At 42.1% G+C, this 15126-nt stretch overlaps 1 protein-coding gene across 12 annotated transcripts in view; it reads left to right on the forward strand.

The window, feature by feature from the left end:
* Positions 1-490: 490 nt before the first annotated feature.
* FOXP2 (forkhead box P2) overlaps positions 491-15126 on the forward strand; it is a 407244-nt gene continuing 392608 nt past the window's right edge. For 4 of the 12 annotated variants that reach the window (XM_051795473.1, XM_051795474.1, XM_051795477.1 and 1 more), the window contains exon 1: positions 500-927. The gene's annotated coding sequence lies outside the window, so the exon portion shown is untranslated. Of the gene's footprint in view, positions 928-2017; positions 2327-15126 lie in introns of those variants that run through there. The other 8 variants (XM_051795484.1, XM_051795466.1, XM_051795476.1 and 5 more) reach the window with 6 other exon arrangements.

Consider the following 15126-nt stretch of genomic DNA (forward strand, 5'->3'; position numbering starts at 1 on the left):
TGCACCTTGCTCCGAATCCTGGGGGCGGGGAGAAGAAAAGTTTCGGGGCCCACGCGTGCTTCCTCGGCAAAGCAGATGCTGGCGGCCAGGCCTGCTCCGCCGACCCCTCCCACGTGGGTCCCCCGGGCTGCCTTGGCGGGGCCGCGGCACCTCGGGGGCTGCCAGCAAGCTGCAGCCGGCCGGCACTGCCAGCACAACACACGGCTTTGTTTTCCACCCGTCTGCTAAACTCGTTGTGTCTAACGGAGCCGGCGGAGCGGGGCGGCAGGAGGGGATAGGGGGCGGGAAGGGGCAGCCGCCGCCAGCAAACAACTTCCCCGACGGTTTGTTTACATAGCAGGTGGAGCTGCCGTCCGCCGCGACCCAAGCTCCTGCTCCGCCGGGGACCGGCCGGGGGAGGCGCGGGCGGAGCGGGGCACGGCCCTGTGCATCCCGCCTCACTTTTTTTTTGTTGCCATTCCCCCTCCGCTGCTTCCCCCCCCACACCCCCCGCGTTATTAGCACTTCTGTGCAGGCCACTCTGCGATCATGTGAGGGAGGGCTCTCTCCGTACTCCCCTCTCGCCAAAGCAGCCGGTGTGTGCAGCGGCGGGGTTTTCTTCCCCCCCCCCGTCTTCTTTTTTTTTTTGCATTCCCAACAAAACACATACACACAGGCGGCACACTCCGCACACGGCCGGACCCGCACGCCGGGGGAGGGAGCGCGGCACCGCCAGCGCCAGGCAGCACCAGCCGGCGGGAGGGCGCGAGGCTCCGCCGCTGCTCCGCGCCCGCGGAGGGCCCCGCGCCGCCCGCCCGCCCCCGCGCCCCCGGCCCGCGCGGCGGCTCCGCCCGCAGGGACTCTGCATGTGCGCGGCTGAGCGCGGTTCCGCTCGCCCTTTTTCTCGGTGTCAGCTCGCCGGGACGCCCTGCACGGTGTCTGCTCCCGGTAAGTGCTACCCCCCATCCCCCCCCCTCCCGCCCCGCACACCCGTCCCCTCCTCCCGCCGCTCCCCGGTGCGACTTGCTACTTCCACCCGCTACCCCCCCCGCTCCGCTGCCGCTCACTGACTTGCCGCCGCGGGAAAGTTTGGCAGCGGCCGGCGCGGCCGCAGCAGTGACATGTGTCAGGTCTCTGGGCACCCGGTGGCTCCGCTCCCAAATATACACGGCGGGTGGGGGGCGTGGGGCGCATCCGGCGGCTGCCGGTACCCCGGCCGGAGTTGGGGCCGTGCCCGCCTTACCCGGCGGGCCGGGCCGGCGGTGGGAGCGGGGCGGAAGCTCCCCCCAAACCACCCGGGGTGGCAACGGGTCGGCGGGGCCGACCTTCCTCCGCGCAGCGCCGCGGACCCTCCCGCCCCCCTTGTAATTAAAAACAAACAACCTGTAGCCTCTCCGCACGGAACAGAAGTGCGAGGCGGAGAGGGCTCGGGGCCAGGCTGCGAGGGAGCTTGTGCGGGAGGCTCGGCTGCCCGCGGCTCCTCTCCCCGTTTGTGTGGTGTGGGTTTTTTTCTTTCCCCTCTTTTTATTTTTTTTCTTTTTTTTTTTTTGTTGTTTTGTTTTTCCCCGAGACCTCCCCAGCCGACAGCCCGGGTGAAGAAACGTGTCACGTTTCTCCTTTGTGTGCTGCCTGCCCGCCGGAGGGAGAGGCGCACCCCAGCCCCCGCCTCTCCGCCCGCCCGCCCGTGCGGAGGGGCTGCTGCCGCCGCCCCCTCGGGGCGCCCCGCGCTGTGCAGCCCCGGGGCGCCCCCGCTGGCGTGGGAGGGGAAGCGCAGAGGCGACTAGGTGCCCCTGGTGTCGCGGTGCCCCCCGGCGCTGTTTGGGCTGCGCAGGGAACAGTCTCGTCCCTCTACCCAAGACAAAAATTGCCTAAACCCAAGAATTAATAAATAACGATGTTGGAGCTGCGGGGTTCCGGAGGTGGCCTCCGTGCCTGGTACGTAGGGGCCTTCCCTTAAAATTGGCTCTTGAAATTGAAAAGGTCTGCGGGAGTTGGAAAGTTTGGGAAGTGTGATTGATTTTGAGGAGAAGGGAGCGGCGACGGCCCCAGCTATGGAGCGGGATAGGCTTTGCCATGCCATCGGGAATGCCAGGGCAGCCACGCGAGGGAGGGCGAGCGCCGGCGCCTCTGGTCCGCGTTGTGCCGCTTCGAGCACGGGTGCGCGGGTTGCAGCGCTCTTGGCCTCCCGTAGTCTGCCGGGAAGCCTGTGCCGCCCGTCGAAGCCTGCACGGCCAAGGTAAAGGCAGCCGGTGAGCCGCTCTTGCTCTTTCCCGCAGTTCGGCTCATGCCAGGTTCGGCGGGCCTGTGTCCCAGCGTAGCCTCCGGCCGAGAACACTTGTGAGCGCTGGTAAGGTCCCGGGATGGAGCTCCCGGAGAGGGGAAAAGCCCGGGCTGTGGGCAGGCAAGAAAACATTCATCTGAGGTTTGTGGGAGTAGTCCAGACAGAAAGCAGACTGCTGGTATATTCTCCTGGAAAAATAATCTCAGAAGTAACCACTCCAAATTTATGGTATTGTCCTCTGTTAGTAAAGAGTGTAGAGCTGCAGATGGAAAAACAGACAGCACCCTCTACCAGGGAACCACTTCTACTTTTAAGAAGTCTTGCTTTTGTATGTACTTACTTACCGAAAGAAACACAGAAGTTTCCCTTCCAAAGAGGATTTCCCCTGATCTTTTCCGTGCATTAAAACCCCTATCCAAACTCATTCTAGTGAGTGGGAATCTTTCCATTGACATCAGTAGGAATCGCTCCATTGACTCCACGGGCTTGCGCCAGGCCCTTGGAAATTTTGTTACAAATGTGGGACTTGGAAGTTGCGCCTGGTGTCTATATCGGCATGTTAATTTCAGGAGGGGGGTGGGAAAGAAGTCAGAGACAAAGTTTTAAGAGATTTTGACAGGTTTAAATTTTTTCTTCTGCATGCTAAGTAATTTAAAACCATTAAGGAAGAACGCTACTGCTAGTAATATTACTCTAAAGAAAATATGATTAATTATTAAATTGGTTTCTCTAATGCTACACTAAATCCTTTTGAGATATGTTCAAATCAGTAGTTTTTTAATCTAAGTTTTTTTCCTGACTATAATAATTTGTAATGTAAATGTAATACTTAAAAGACCCCTATTTTGTAGTAATTTGCTGTGCTTCTTACAAAGTGGTAGTGTTCTGTAGCATTTTTGTATACTTAAATCATTCACTTAGGTACTCAGAATAGTAGATTTCAGAACGGTTGAGGGAAAGGAAAGAGTGTTTCAAATGTAGCATTTCCAAAATACATATAGTAACCTTCATGCCCATTGATAGGTAACTTAGTGACATACAAAAGTCATATAATTAGACATCTTAATTTATTCTGTTAATGTGTAACACATGAAACACACTGCTTCATGTGAGGCCTTGTTGGTGTAGGCTTTAAGGTTTAAAAGTAACCTTACTAGGGCGGTTAAGCAGAATCAATTGTATAAATATTTGTGTATTTCTTTGTTTTTAGTTTAACCACAGTGATCGGTTCGTTGTGTCACAAGATCTTCGCTACAGTGCAGTGTTTATAACATTTGAGAGACGGAAAAAGCCTACAGGTTTTGTAGCTTTCTGTTTAGTGAAGATACCTGTAAAATGACCAAAGAGAGTCTATAGGGAACAACTACATTAGAGGTTTTTTAATGTGAGGAAGAGTAAAAGAAGTATATCAAGCTCAGGACATTTTAATCAGTGTATACATGGTACTATATTAAAGTTTCACTAGGGTTTATACAATAGTCAGGTGAATAGCTTCATAGGTTTTTGAAGTGACTATTTGTTGGTCTTTTTTTTCAGTAATCATCTGTTGCTTATACATTTTTTAAATGCTTTCTGTAAAAGAACTTGTTGGAACCAATATTTTAAAATTAAATGTGTATTTACTTAGAAATATTCCTGTCAGACTCCATTATATTTTTTGGAGAAGTTCTTATTGGACTCGAATGTATTTAAAAAAAAATACTGTAGTATAAGAATTTTTTTTTTGGACTGATTTATGTGAGCTAGAATAAGCTTTTTGTGTTCTGATGAATATACCTGATTCAGCATTGCATGCACAGGAGTTATTCAAGGCTAGTGGGCTGAAAACAATAGAAAACTTCTGAGATGTGATCCATGTTGTGGCAGTGTTTTGCTATGTGTCATTGAAAATGTCACTTAACCTCTTTGTTTTTCATCATTGAAATGTGAGGGCTGGTATTTATCTATCTCTCTGATAGAGTGATTAATTAATTTTTCTTGAACACTGAGTACTCTTTTGTTCCATTTCTATATTTACCAGGTTTATTTTGGAGAAATTAAATTCTGATGGTGGTTGAAAATGAATGGTTAATGGGAGTCATCATGTTTTTTCTTTGTGAGTGAGATCGTGAAGAGGTCACTTGCTCATAGGAATTGAAAATGGTTTAGGACATAGGTCACTGAAAAGTACGCATGGAATGATTTTGACTGAAGAAAACTGCAAATCATGATCAAACTGAAAAATGCTATCAACTTTGTTACAAAATAATATTTTTTTGTACACTGGGACTGATAACTCTTTTTAAATTTTGTGACAGCTAGTAAGTCTAGAAGTAATGCAAATTATCTATTTTTTTTCACAGCCACTGTAGCATACCTCTCAACTAATCCTTGTTAGAAGGAATATTTGTCATTTAGATTCCTGTTCCCTGCCCTGTTTTGACTTGAAATCTTTTTTGATCATATATGTAAAATAGTGAGACCAGAAAAACAGAATAAAAAAGATGAAATTATAGAAAAGCTTAGCTGTAATAAACTAACCTCTTTAAGTTAATCTTAAAACTGCAGTTGTATAGTTCATTGTTAGTTGTTTAAAGGTTTTCTTCCACATTTGTTCTTTCACAGAATGAGCACAGTTATTGTAATAATTACCAGGGGTAGCTTTAAACTTAAATTTCAAAACTTCTAGATCAGCCTGAAAACAAGGAGCAGTCCAACAGATATTATTTAACACTGATGATCTTTTTTTCTCCTTTCTGAAGCTTTCAGTAGTTTAATCAAACTTACTACTTGCAAAAATCTTTCAAAATGTTTACTGCAAATTATAAGAGAGATCTATCCTTTGTTGCAAGATTTGCATCTGTTTCAGCTTTACTGCTTTTTTTTTTTAATCCTATTTCTGATAGGTTTGCGTTTTAAGGGCAAGATGATGTTTTATGTCAGAAAGCTGGATTTGAAAGTGCCAGCAATAGCTTGCCTATGCTGTCATCACTGAAGTAGCTGAAAATAATCTCTTTAATGAACAGTTGCTATGATGTTTATTGGTTCACCAAAAGTGTAGTTTGGGATGGTGTTAGAAAGTAGCACTTGAACTCTGAGGAGTGAGTTATGTGTGGAATTGTATTTAATATCAGGATTTTGGTTCCCAGTCTAAGAAAAATAAAATTCAAATATTGAGCACATTGTCTTATGCTATTTGCTATCTTAAGTCTTTTTAATAATTTGTAGAGTTTGTTGAGGAGAGGGAATAAGAACATTGTAGTTTTAACTTTTTGTTTGGTTAATTAGTTATTCCTTTTCCCTGCAAATAGTCATCACACATCTATAGCTGGAAAGGGTTTTGCTGCAGTTTGTTTCTGATTTAACTATATGTGTTAGTCAGGCTGGCTGCTGAGGGCAGAGCCTATTCCCTTGGGTACAGTGGACTGTACCCTTTGTGTGCCCTGAGTGTGGGTGTCTCTTCTGCTGGGTGGCAGAGGGCTTTGCTATAGGTAGCACTGATGACTTTCTAACTTATCAGGCTGAGGAACAATAAGCAGACAGCTTTAAGGGACAGGCAGCACCTTCATTCAAAGTGCAGAAGGGAGATTTTCTGCCCTGCCCATCCCTCCACCTGCTTGCTGCTATGTGATGGCCATTCTGGGGTGGAAGGAGTGACTACAGACCTCCGTCATACAACCCAAGCCCTCTTTGAGGTTCACAGGCTGGCTTTTGACTTACCTCTAGAGCTTGCTCCTTACCAAGGAGCTTCAGTCTTCTCCCTCCTTCCTATGGGCATCAGGTGCTGAAAGTGGGTGGTGGGGTGTCCGTTTTGAGAAGTTGCCAGCCCATTGGTGGTTACAGGGTCCACACGGACAAACTGTAAGTCCTTTGCTGAGTGAGCTGGTTCTTTGGATCTCTGCAGTGCATCAGACCACAGTTGCAAATTGCATCATATTAAGTATTTCTGTTAGGTGCTGATCTCAGTCTTGTTTCAGCTAGTTTGCCTCCAGGATGTTGTGAGGATGGCTGAGATTCCTGCGGGCCTGTGTGAACCTTGTCCTGATGGGAGATACTCTTTACCGTTGGGCCCAAAACTAGAAATTTGTTTGAAGAGTGGTGTTTTGAGGCTAGAGGGTACATCGATATATATAACTAGAAAGTTGTTGGGGTTTTCTAAGCACATTATTTCATTGAATAAGTATTTACATTGTTATGTTGTTACAAAGAAAATCCTATATCTTTTAAGATTGAAGTTCAGTTGATGATCTTGGTAAAATAATTTTTTTTTCCTTCTCAACATAAGGTGTATTTTGCAACTTTGATCCGAATTTGTCTCCTAAGTAAATCCAAATTCTGATTTATTCCATATTCAGTTTCTGTATTCCACCTAAACCAACATGTTATATATTATTGAAATAATAATTATTTTATGTAATTTGAAACTATGTATACATAATTTGACTAATTAAATTTTTGATGTATCTGTATGTTACAGCAGTCTGATCTTGATGGATATAGCCACCTTGATTTTTGGGATCTGTCCTTTCAGAAAAGGAAGGAGAATGGCTGTGCAATATTAGCTTATTACATTGCTTGTCCAATAGGACCAGATCGGATAATTCAGTCTGAAAAATTAAGGAACTTGTGTTTAGATAAACAGTCTCAGAGTTGCCAAGCTATGTCAAGTGTAATACTTTAAGTATCTATCAGATGTTGATGTTGAATTTGCTCAGGAATGGTGAAGAAAATTTAAATGAGGTGAAATCTCTAAACACCATTTAAACTTTGCCATGTTGTTGGTGCTAAGTCTTGTAAAAGACTTAGTCACAATTACATTGTTGATTTTTTTTCTTTTTAAGTCTTACTGTTGATGTTGAGGAGGCATATTGTTCTCCTGGAATTGTATTGCCCCCAGTAAAACAAGTGGGGGGTAATACCTGTGTAATAAAACCTGTAGCCGACGTTTAACTACTTGGAAATTAGATCAGAAACTGTCAAGTTTTACAATGTACAAATAATATAGAGGAAATTTTAAGGGTTAGTGGTGGGAAGCCACGCAAGGCTTTGCAAAGGAGAGGGACAACACACAAAAACAATGGAGAATTGGGGAGTGCTGTGGAAAAAGGCCAGAGAAAACATGTGGCTGGCCAGGAGCCAGCAAAAGTGCAGGTAGCACTGCCAGGAGGTGGGCAGCTGCTCAGAAAATAGGGGCTCAGGTTCTCAGAAGAAAGAGCAATGTGATTTTCATCTGGTGCCCAATATAGAAAAAAAATTTTTTCACCTTCACTTCTTCTGTGGGAAGAAATAATGAACTTTTTGCATGTCAGTGTTACACACATGTCAGACACAGCTCTGACAGGCACAAGAGTTACACCCGGTTACACTGGCCCCAATTGAGGCTGCTATTTTTTAAATATTAGATCTTGTTAATTCCAATGTGTGTCTTTATTTGTTAGTTGTTACATTGAAAGTTGATTTTTACTTACTGAAGAAAAGTATAATCTTCTTAGTGTGACAGAGGAGGGAGAGAGGTCTTTTGAAGATAAAGAGGGAAGAGAACTGTCTAGAAAACAGAGACTAGTGTCTTTTAGAGTCTAAAACAGAGTAATTGAAATATTTATGATTCAAGGCACTTCTCTGTGAAAGAACACAAACAGGATTGTGGTTTTATTGCAGTACTTACAGTATTCTCATGACCTAAAAATGAAAACACGAAAACCTAATGCAGTCAGGTGTGCACAGACTGCAGAGATACACGTATTTGCCGAACTGTTGTGTTTTTCAATTGTGTCAACATTTTCATTTTTGTAGAATAACATCTTCAATAAGGAATAAATAATGTTATGTATAGAGCAGGGCAAATATAAGAGAAAGGGTGCTGAGGACTCCTTGATATGTGGCAAAAATCATTCATCATAAAAAGTCAATTAGTGGAATGTATGAGTGCTAAACCTGTAAAAATATTAGGATGGAACTTTGCTAAAAATCATTATGCCTTTGTGCAGAAATTCATTCAGACCCATTTATTACCAGCCTTGAATGCATTTAAATTACTTTTAATGTTGTGATGATGCTTGTCAGTTGTTCTCAGTACACAATAACTGTTCAGCTGGACATTGAGGAATACGTATGGTCAGTGATTCAACAGATAACTATATTGAATATACAGAAGAAGTTGCACATAGTATCAGTAACTCCTCACACATTCTTTTGCTTAAGAAGAAGAATTAAGTGTATTGTGACAGAAAAATTTTGTATTTAATTCTATTTTAAGTGATTGACATCTTGTAAAAGAGTTAAAGGTGTGCTTAGCATTGGATGTTCTAGATCTGTTCTTGGGCTTCACTTTATTATCAACCAGGAAAGGGTGTGAAGTATACTTGAGTAAGCAGAAATGTAAATTTTGTGACTTACAATATGGAAACCTTTTAAAAATATTGGTTGAGGTTTCTTTATTGGGTTTTTTTGGTTTTGTATCTGAGAGTCAGATCATGCCCTCGAATCACAGAGAAGCCAGAAGAATGGTAGAACTGCCAAAACATTTGTGTATAGCTTCAGGACAGTGCTAGGTGAAGAAGTTGATGATCAATCCAATGTCTCTTCTGTGAAACCATGTAGCTTTGGAAGTGGTGTAGGTTTGTGTCTGTGCCTGCACATGTGTCTGCACAACATCTCAGGGCTCCTTTCTTCATCCACAGCTTTTCAGGAAGGAGACCAGGGCCTTCAGAAAGAAAATAGATGTATCTGCATGCATTTACTGCATCTCAGGTTATGGGACAGAAAACACTCTTAAGAAGAGTGCAGTCTGTCTTTGGCTATAACAGTGAATGCCTAGAAACAGTGTTTGAGGAATGTGGTTCTCCAGACAGAAGGTGACCATGCTGATGAGTGTTTTACAACATAAAAAAGGTGTTTAAAGGGTTGTGATGGGAAAACGTGGCCTTTCAAAGTCTTTCTCCAAAAAATGAGGGAAGTATGCTTTCAGACTAGGTTTGCATTTGTTTCCAGACTATGCATGGCTTGCAACATTGGTGTCTTGCTGTGCTCCAGTTTCAGGTTGTCCCCTGAAGTGGTTGTGGGGTCTAGGGGTGCCTGGACTGGCAGTGGGGTCTAGAGTGGTGAGTGATGGAGTGGCTCTATCTGCTGGTGACAGCTTGCCACCTGTCAGGACTCTACTCAGATGGAGCTTCCCAGCTCCTGTGGCATGCAGGTGCCCTGCTTGTGTCTTGACCAGTGTCAGGCTTCAGGAGAGGACATGCTTGAGACAATGGTCATATATTTGTGTTGAAAAATCCAAGACCTTCAGCCCTAATCTCAAGTTTTCTGAAGCTGATTTGAAGATTCCCTTTTTTGGCTTAGGCACCAAGGTTGGTTGATGCTTTACATGAGTTTGTATGTCCCTGTGCAAAACAGGTTTCTGAGGTTGAGGAGTTACCGGTTGCTTAGCTGTTCTTCAGGGCCACCTAGAGTGCGACTAGTGATGGACTGCTTGTGCATATTTAAAACAAAGCTATGTTTTTTCAGTTTTTGTTTCAATACAGGTTCTAATACCAACGTTTTCGTAGGCCCTGAAACAACTCACCACGAAGATGAAAAAATCTATATTCAAAATGACTTTTTCGTAACATTTAAATATTTTGAGGGGTTCACTTTCATTTATTCACTAAGTGGATCTTAAAAAGTACATCAGTCAGGTACATAATTTGGGAGGATCCAAAGACGTAAATAAGACATTCCTAAAAAGATGAACACTTGTTTTAAATCAGTGGTGTCCAGCCCAATCAACCAGGCATGGCAACCAGGTATGTGTGAACACCAGTAATTCACTACATGTTTGTCTAGAAAGGGTATGGCTATTGGTTGGACATTCCTCTCACTTCTTGAGACTCTTCCTCCCCCTTATGATTTGATTGTCCCTGCAAAGCCTGAGAAAGGTGGCAGATGGAGAAAACCATATACTTGACTGGTCCTACTGAGTTGCAGGCTGAGCACTTGCATTTTAAATCTTTGTGTGACTCAGTAGAAGAATACATTTATATTATTTGATTATGCGTAAAAATGGAACCTACTGTCCTGGACTTAACTAAGGTGCTATTTTTAATCTATGTTTCAGTGCCTGTCTTCTGTAACTGGAATGAAATTTTAAACTGAAACTATTAGCCTTATTATACATAGGTGCCTGCACATTTTGTGAATCAATAATATCCAAAGCTCTAATTTTACTTATGTATCTTTTAAAAATAATTTTATGAATACTCTTCTATACCCAGTGACTGACATTTAGGTCTTTGTTGCTAACACTGAATTGCTATCAGAATGGGGAAGACACCATTTTTTTTCAAGTCAGTGCTAGGCGTACAGTTTTGCTTCAAATTCACTTATCAACAAAATTTCCTTTAACTGAATTTCTCTTCATCTAATATGCAGATGATGAGTCAGAGCATAATGTGACCAGAGATTATTAAAAATATCTTTCTCACTGTCACCTGCGATATTACCATAATTGGAACTAAGGAGTCCGCAGTTGCACAATATTTATGTTGCAATCCAAACTGACACAGCCTGGAATGCTGTGGTAGCAAAACAAGACACAGACCCAAGCATCACACCGTGTGCTTGGGAGGAAGTGAACTGGAGACCTCCTCCAGCAGGGACATCCCAGGGGTCCCCCTGCTTCTCTGTGGGCTGGGGGGACCAAGGTGGTGAGGTAAGTGCTGGCAACCTGGCTGCAGAGAGCAGTGGCTGGTGGTGGGTGTAGGTGATGCTTTCGGTCAGGCTGCTTTGCTAAGACTGGGGGCTGTGGTAAGAGATTGCTACTTCCCTGAGCCCTACTGATTGGGATGGGCTCTTTTTTCTCCTGACACTTTGGGGGCCTCTTTGTTAGGAGGTGTTGTTTGGAAGAAACACTTTTAATATGTTTACTTTTCTTTGGCACTTGGAAATACTGAGTCCTTGTCCAGTGTCACCTTTACTGCCGAGATCGGTGTAGGCACAGTGAAACCAATGTTTTTCCCTGCTGCACCTCTGGTAGGCTCTGCAACAGCTGATGAACTCGGTCTGTTACTCATAACCTTCACTGGCAAGCACGGTTCGGTATATTTGCCTATGACTGACATGCTGAGATCTATGGCCGTGACATATCTGGTCAACTCTTTAAGCCTTTACCTTTAGCATTACTTTAACCCCTCAGGGTTCAGCTGCTTGCAGCATTTAAAGCATGGCAAGAGGTTTTATAGCAGAGATTTGACTCAGCAAGACTTGAGCTACCTCTTGCTGAAGATATGAAATACAATTTGGAGCTTATAATTGCTGCCTAATATGATCTTGGACCCTTACTTAAAATCCATTTAACTGATACTGTACTTTCTTTATAAGGTTATTATTGGGAGCTAACCTTTTCTTGTGTTGTGGTTAAATGTACAATGTAATAAGGGTGTTTTCTAATGTGTTTAAGAGTTGGAAGATGTGTTAGAGGTAACCTTTATGCAGCAAGTTTTATATAGTTGTAGTAAGGAGAGCAATATTAAAATCCTGAACATTAGTACTATCTGAATATAATTTGTTCTCATTCTCTTTTGTATGTGCCTGCTAGTGGAAGATGGTACAGTATATTAAGAAAAATCCATGTTGTTCTTGAGTATCTTTCTTATAGGTAATTATTAACCTAGTGCAAATTACTGTCTTCTGAAATTTTTTGAACTTTGATGATACAAAAATACAAAAAGCGTATTGGATATAATAGATAAGTCACAATTCTTTCTTTCTTTTGATTTAAAGGAGAAGAAACTAAATCCAAGATTTTAGGCACAAAACTGAAAGCCTCTCAGAAATCTTTACTTTCTTGTTTAACTTCTAATAAACAGGCATGGGCCATGTCTATTGGATGTCTCCAGGGATCACTAGCTTATAATAGATTTACAGATTTATTTTCCCAAATGATACTTTTGCTCTAGGGTTATTAGTTTGTCTGCTTATGATTGCCTTATAGAAATGCAAGTTTACTTAGAGTTGTAAGGTAAAATTAAGTATTTCTTATATTTTTTTTCTTAACCAGATACCCAAGTATATATGTAGAATTTGGTATACGTGGAAAGGATTTCAGAACTTGCCTCCCTACGCCCTTCTTGAAACTGCTGTAAATGGTGGTGAAGGCAATTGTAATTTCCTACCACAAAAAGGGTCAGGAAAAAAAAAACCAAACCCCTAGAAAGATGAGTGTCATAAGTGTGGACAGCCTTTGTTTGGTTTTGTATTTTCTTTTTTCCCCTGCTAGTGTAGAAAGCTCATTCCCACTGTTCAGCATCTTTTTTTTTTTTTTCTCCCCTCACTTTTTTATTTTCCTTCCCTTTTGCCTCAAGGGGGCATTGTGGGTTGGAGAGCGGGAGCAGGTTTTGCACGTCAGGCATATAGGTGAAAAATACTTGTTTTTCTTATGTTCATTAAAACTGCTGTCAGGGGTGAACACATTCGAAGGCATGTACTGGCCAAGAATGGCCATAAGAGAAACAAAAATTGTTTTTTTATCTTAAGTAGGTGGGGAAGGGGGCATCAGTCATGGCTCATGGGGCTGAAAAATTCATTGTTCTTAACATTGTAAAGAATGATGATAATGTAGACATAGTGCTTTCCTAAAATTTACAAGTATAATTCTTGGCTCAGATGTAGACTTCTTGTGGAACTTTATGATAGAGTTGCTTAATCTCAATGCAGTAAAGATAAATTCATTGATGGTTATGAGGTGTTGATATAATTAAATAGAGAATGCCAGTAAATTACTTTGTGAAGTTGAATGACTGTAAACTCTGGTCTTCTAATTTAATCCATCTACTGCTTCCCATTCACTTGCTGAAAGGCTTTGTAGACTGAGAAATTAGCCTTACTCCAGGGACAGTAACTGCGAGAACTAAGTTGGATTCTCTTAGGGGAGAGCCTTGGGTGAGAAGTGTTTCCTCAACATAAGTTAATACTGGATGGAAAAAGGAGAATAGAAACATGTTTTTACATTGCTGATCATGTTCAGTGATTACTGTGTTTCTCACTAACTGCCTCGATTCTGTGCCAGTTTGTGGTAGCCCTGACACTTCCACAGAAGAAAAATTAAGAAGCTTACAAACCAGTGAAAAAGATACTGTTGATACGAGAAAAATTAGCTAAGCCCATTTCTTTGGCTGATGTTGCAGTGTTGCTCACATCTGGCTTTTTGGTTGATCTAAACAAATGTTATCATTCTCTCAGTAGGCAGTGCATTTTCCTTGTGAATTATTTAAGTATGTGCAGAAATTATTCCGTAGAGAAATTAGATACCTCTGAAATTAGCCTTTCACACAAAGGGTAGTTTAACTGCATGAGGTAAGTGTTCACTCTACACTTTTAACCTGTGCTCTTAAGAATAGAGATGCATGGGAAAATACATTCTTTAGGAAAGTGTCAGTGTCTTGTCTTAGTGGGTTGTTTCTTTTTTCGAGGTATTCCTCACCTAACACACTTTTTTCTGTCACTGGCTTGATACTGTATTGAGGTATAACTGTAGTGTAACCCTTTGAGCTCTGAAAGAGACTTAGAATCATAAAATCATTTAATTGGAAAAGACCTCCAAGATCATAGAGTCCAACCTTTGACCAATCACCACTTTGTCAGCTAGATCATAGCACTAAGTGCCATGTCCAGTTGTTTTGTGAACACCTTCAGGGATGATGACTCCAACACTTCCGTGGGCAGTCTGTTCCAGTGCTTAACAACCCTTTCAGTGAAAAAATTCTTCCTGATGTCTGACCTGAACCTCCCCTGGTGAAACTTGAGGCCATTTCAAGGTGAAAGTGCCATGGATATCCAGTAAAAACAAACAAATAACAGCAACAAAAAAAAACCTGAATGAAAAAAATGATTGTGTTGATTTCGAAAAAAGATTCTTGTTGAATTAACCCCGAAATCTTCTTTTTGATTCAATTATAGAAAGAATGGGAATAGTTTCCTTAAAAACTTGCTAGAAGAGACCTGTCCTTTTGATATTTCCTACAATGTATCTACAGGCTTAATATGGATGTGATATTTGGAAGGTGAAGTCCTACTATTGCTGAAACCCATCAACTACATTTCATTGTTCCAAAGCCTTCTGTGCATTTTGAGTACAGAGGTTGTGGTTTGTACTGCTTGGCTTGTCATAGAAGATTTGAGGGAAAGTGAATTAGCTATTATTTAAATGTTTGTAATTCATTCTGGTATTTTTCAGTGCTTTAAAATAAATTCTTTAAGTTAAAGTTACTTCACATATGTATGCATCTTGTAATAAGGAGTGTGTAAAATAGCTAATAACTCTATCCAAAGTGCTTCCAGCTCTACCATGTCTTTCTTGCAAAACATGTTTTGCATAAATGAAAATTGTACTTCTTGATTTTACTTGGCAGATCTGAAGTACTTGCAGTAAATACAATTCTAGCAAAGGTAAACTCCCCCAAAGAGACCCCAGCTGTTAGCTGTCTTGCAAATCAATGTGATATACATTGTACTTTTGACTTGACCAGTTTGATTCTTGCAGTATAACATCATTGCTTCTTCTGTAGCTGTAGACTCCAATGTAGGCCTGCATTTTTGTTCTTCGTGCGAAGAAGTTAAAAAAAAGTCTCCAGTATCATGAATATATATAGTGAGTAGCTGCATAAGCTGTGTCTTTTTCTGTCTTTGGGTTGCAATTTTAACATTTTGAAGTCTCTTAAAATTCATCATACTTGAAATAAAAAAAGCCTTTTCTATGACCGTTTGCAAAGTTTTAATTTGTTTTAAGTGCTGTTGTTGATCTAGAGCTTTTGCTCATTTAAGGGGTTGATTAATTGCTTTTGCCACTTTTGTTTGCAGTTCAGTGTAATCTCATGCAGACTATTGTAATTTTTTTTTAGTTTAATCTTCTC

Source organism: Manacus candei, unplaced genomic scaffold (assembly GCF_025592945.1).
Source record: "Manacus candei isolate 608988 ecotype Guabito, Panama unplaced genomic scaffold, ASM2559294v1 h1tg000043l, whole genome shotgun sequence".
Taxonomy (NCBI): Eukaryota; Metazoa; Chordata; class Aves; order Passeriformes; family Pipridae; genus Manacus; species Manacus candei.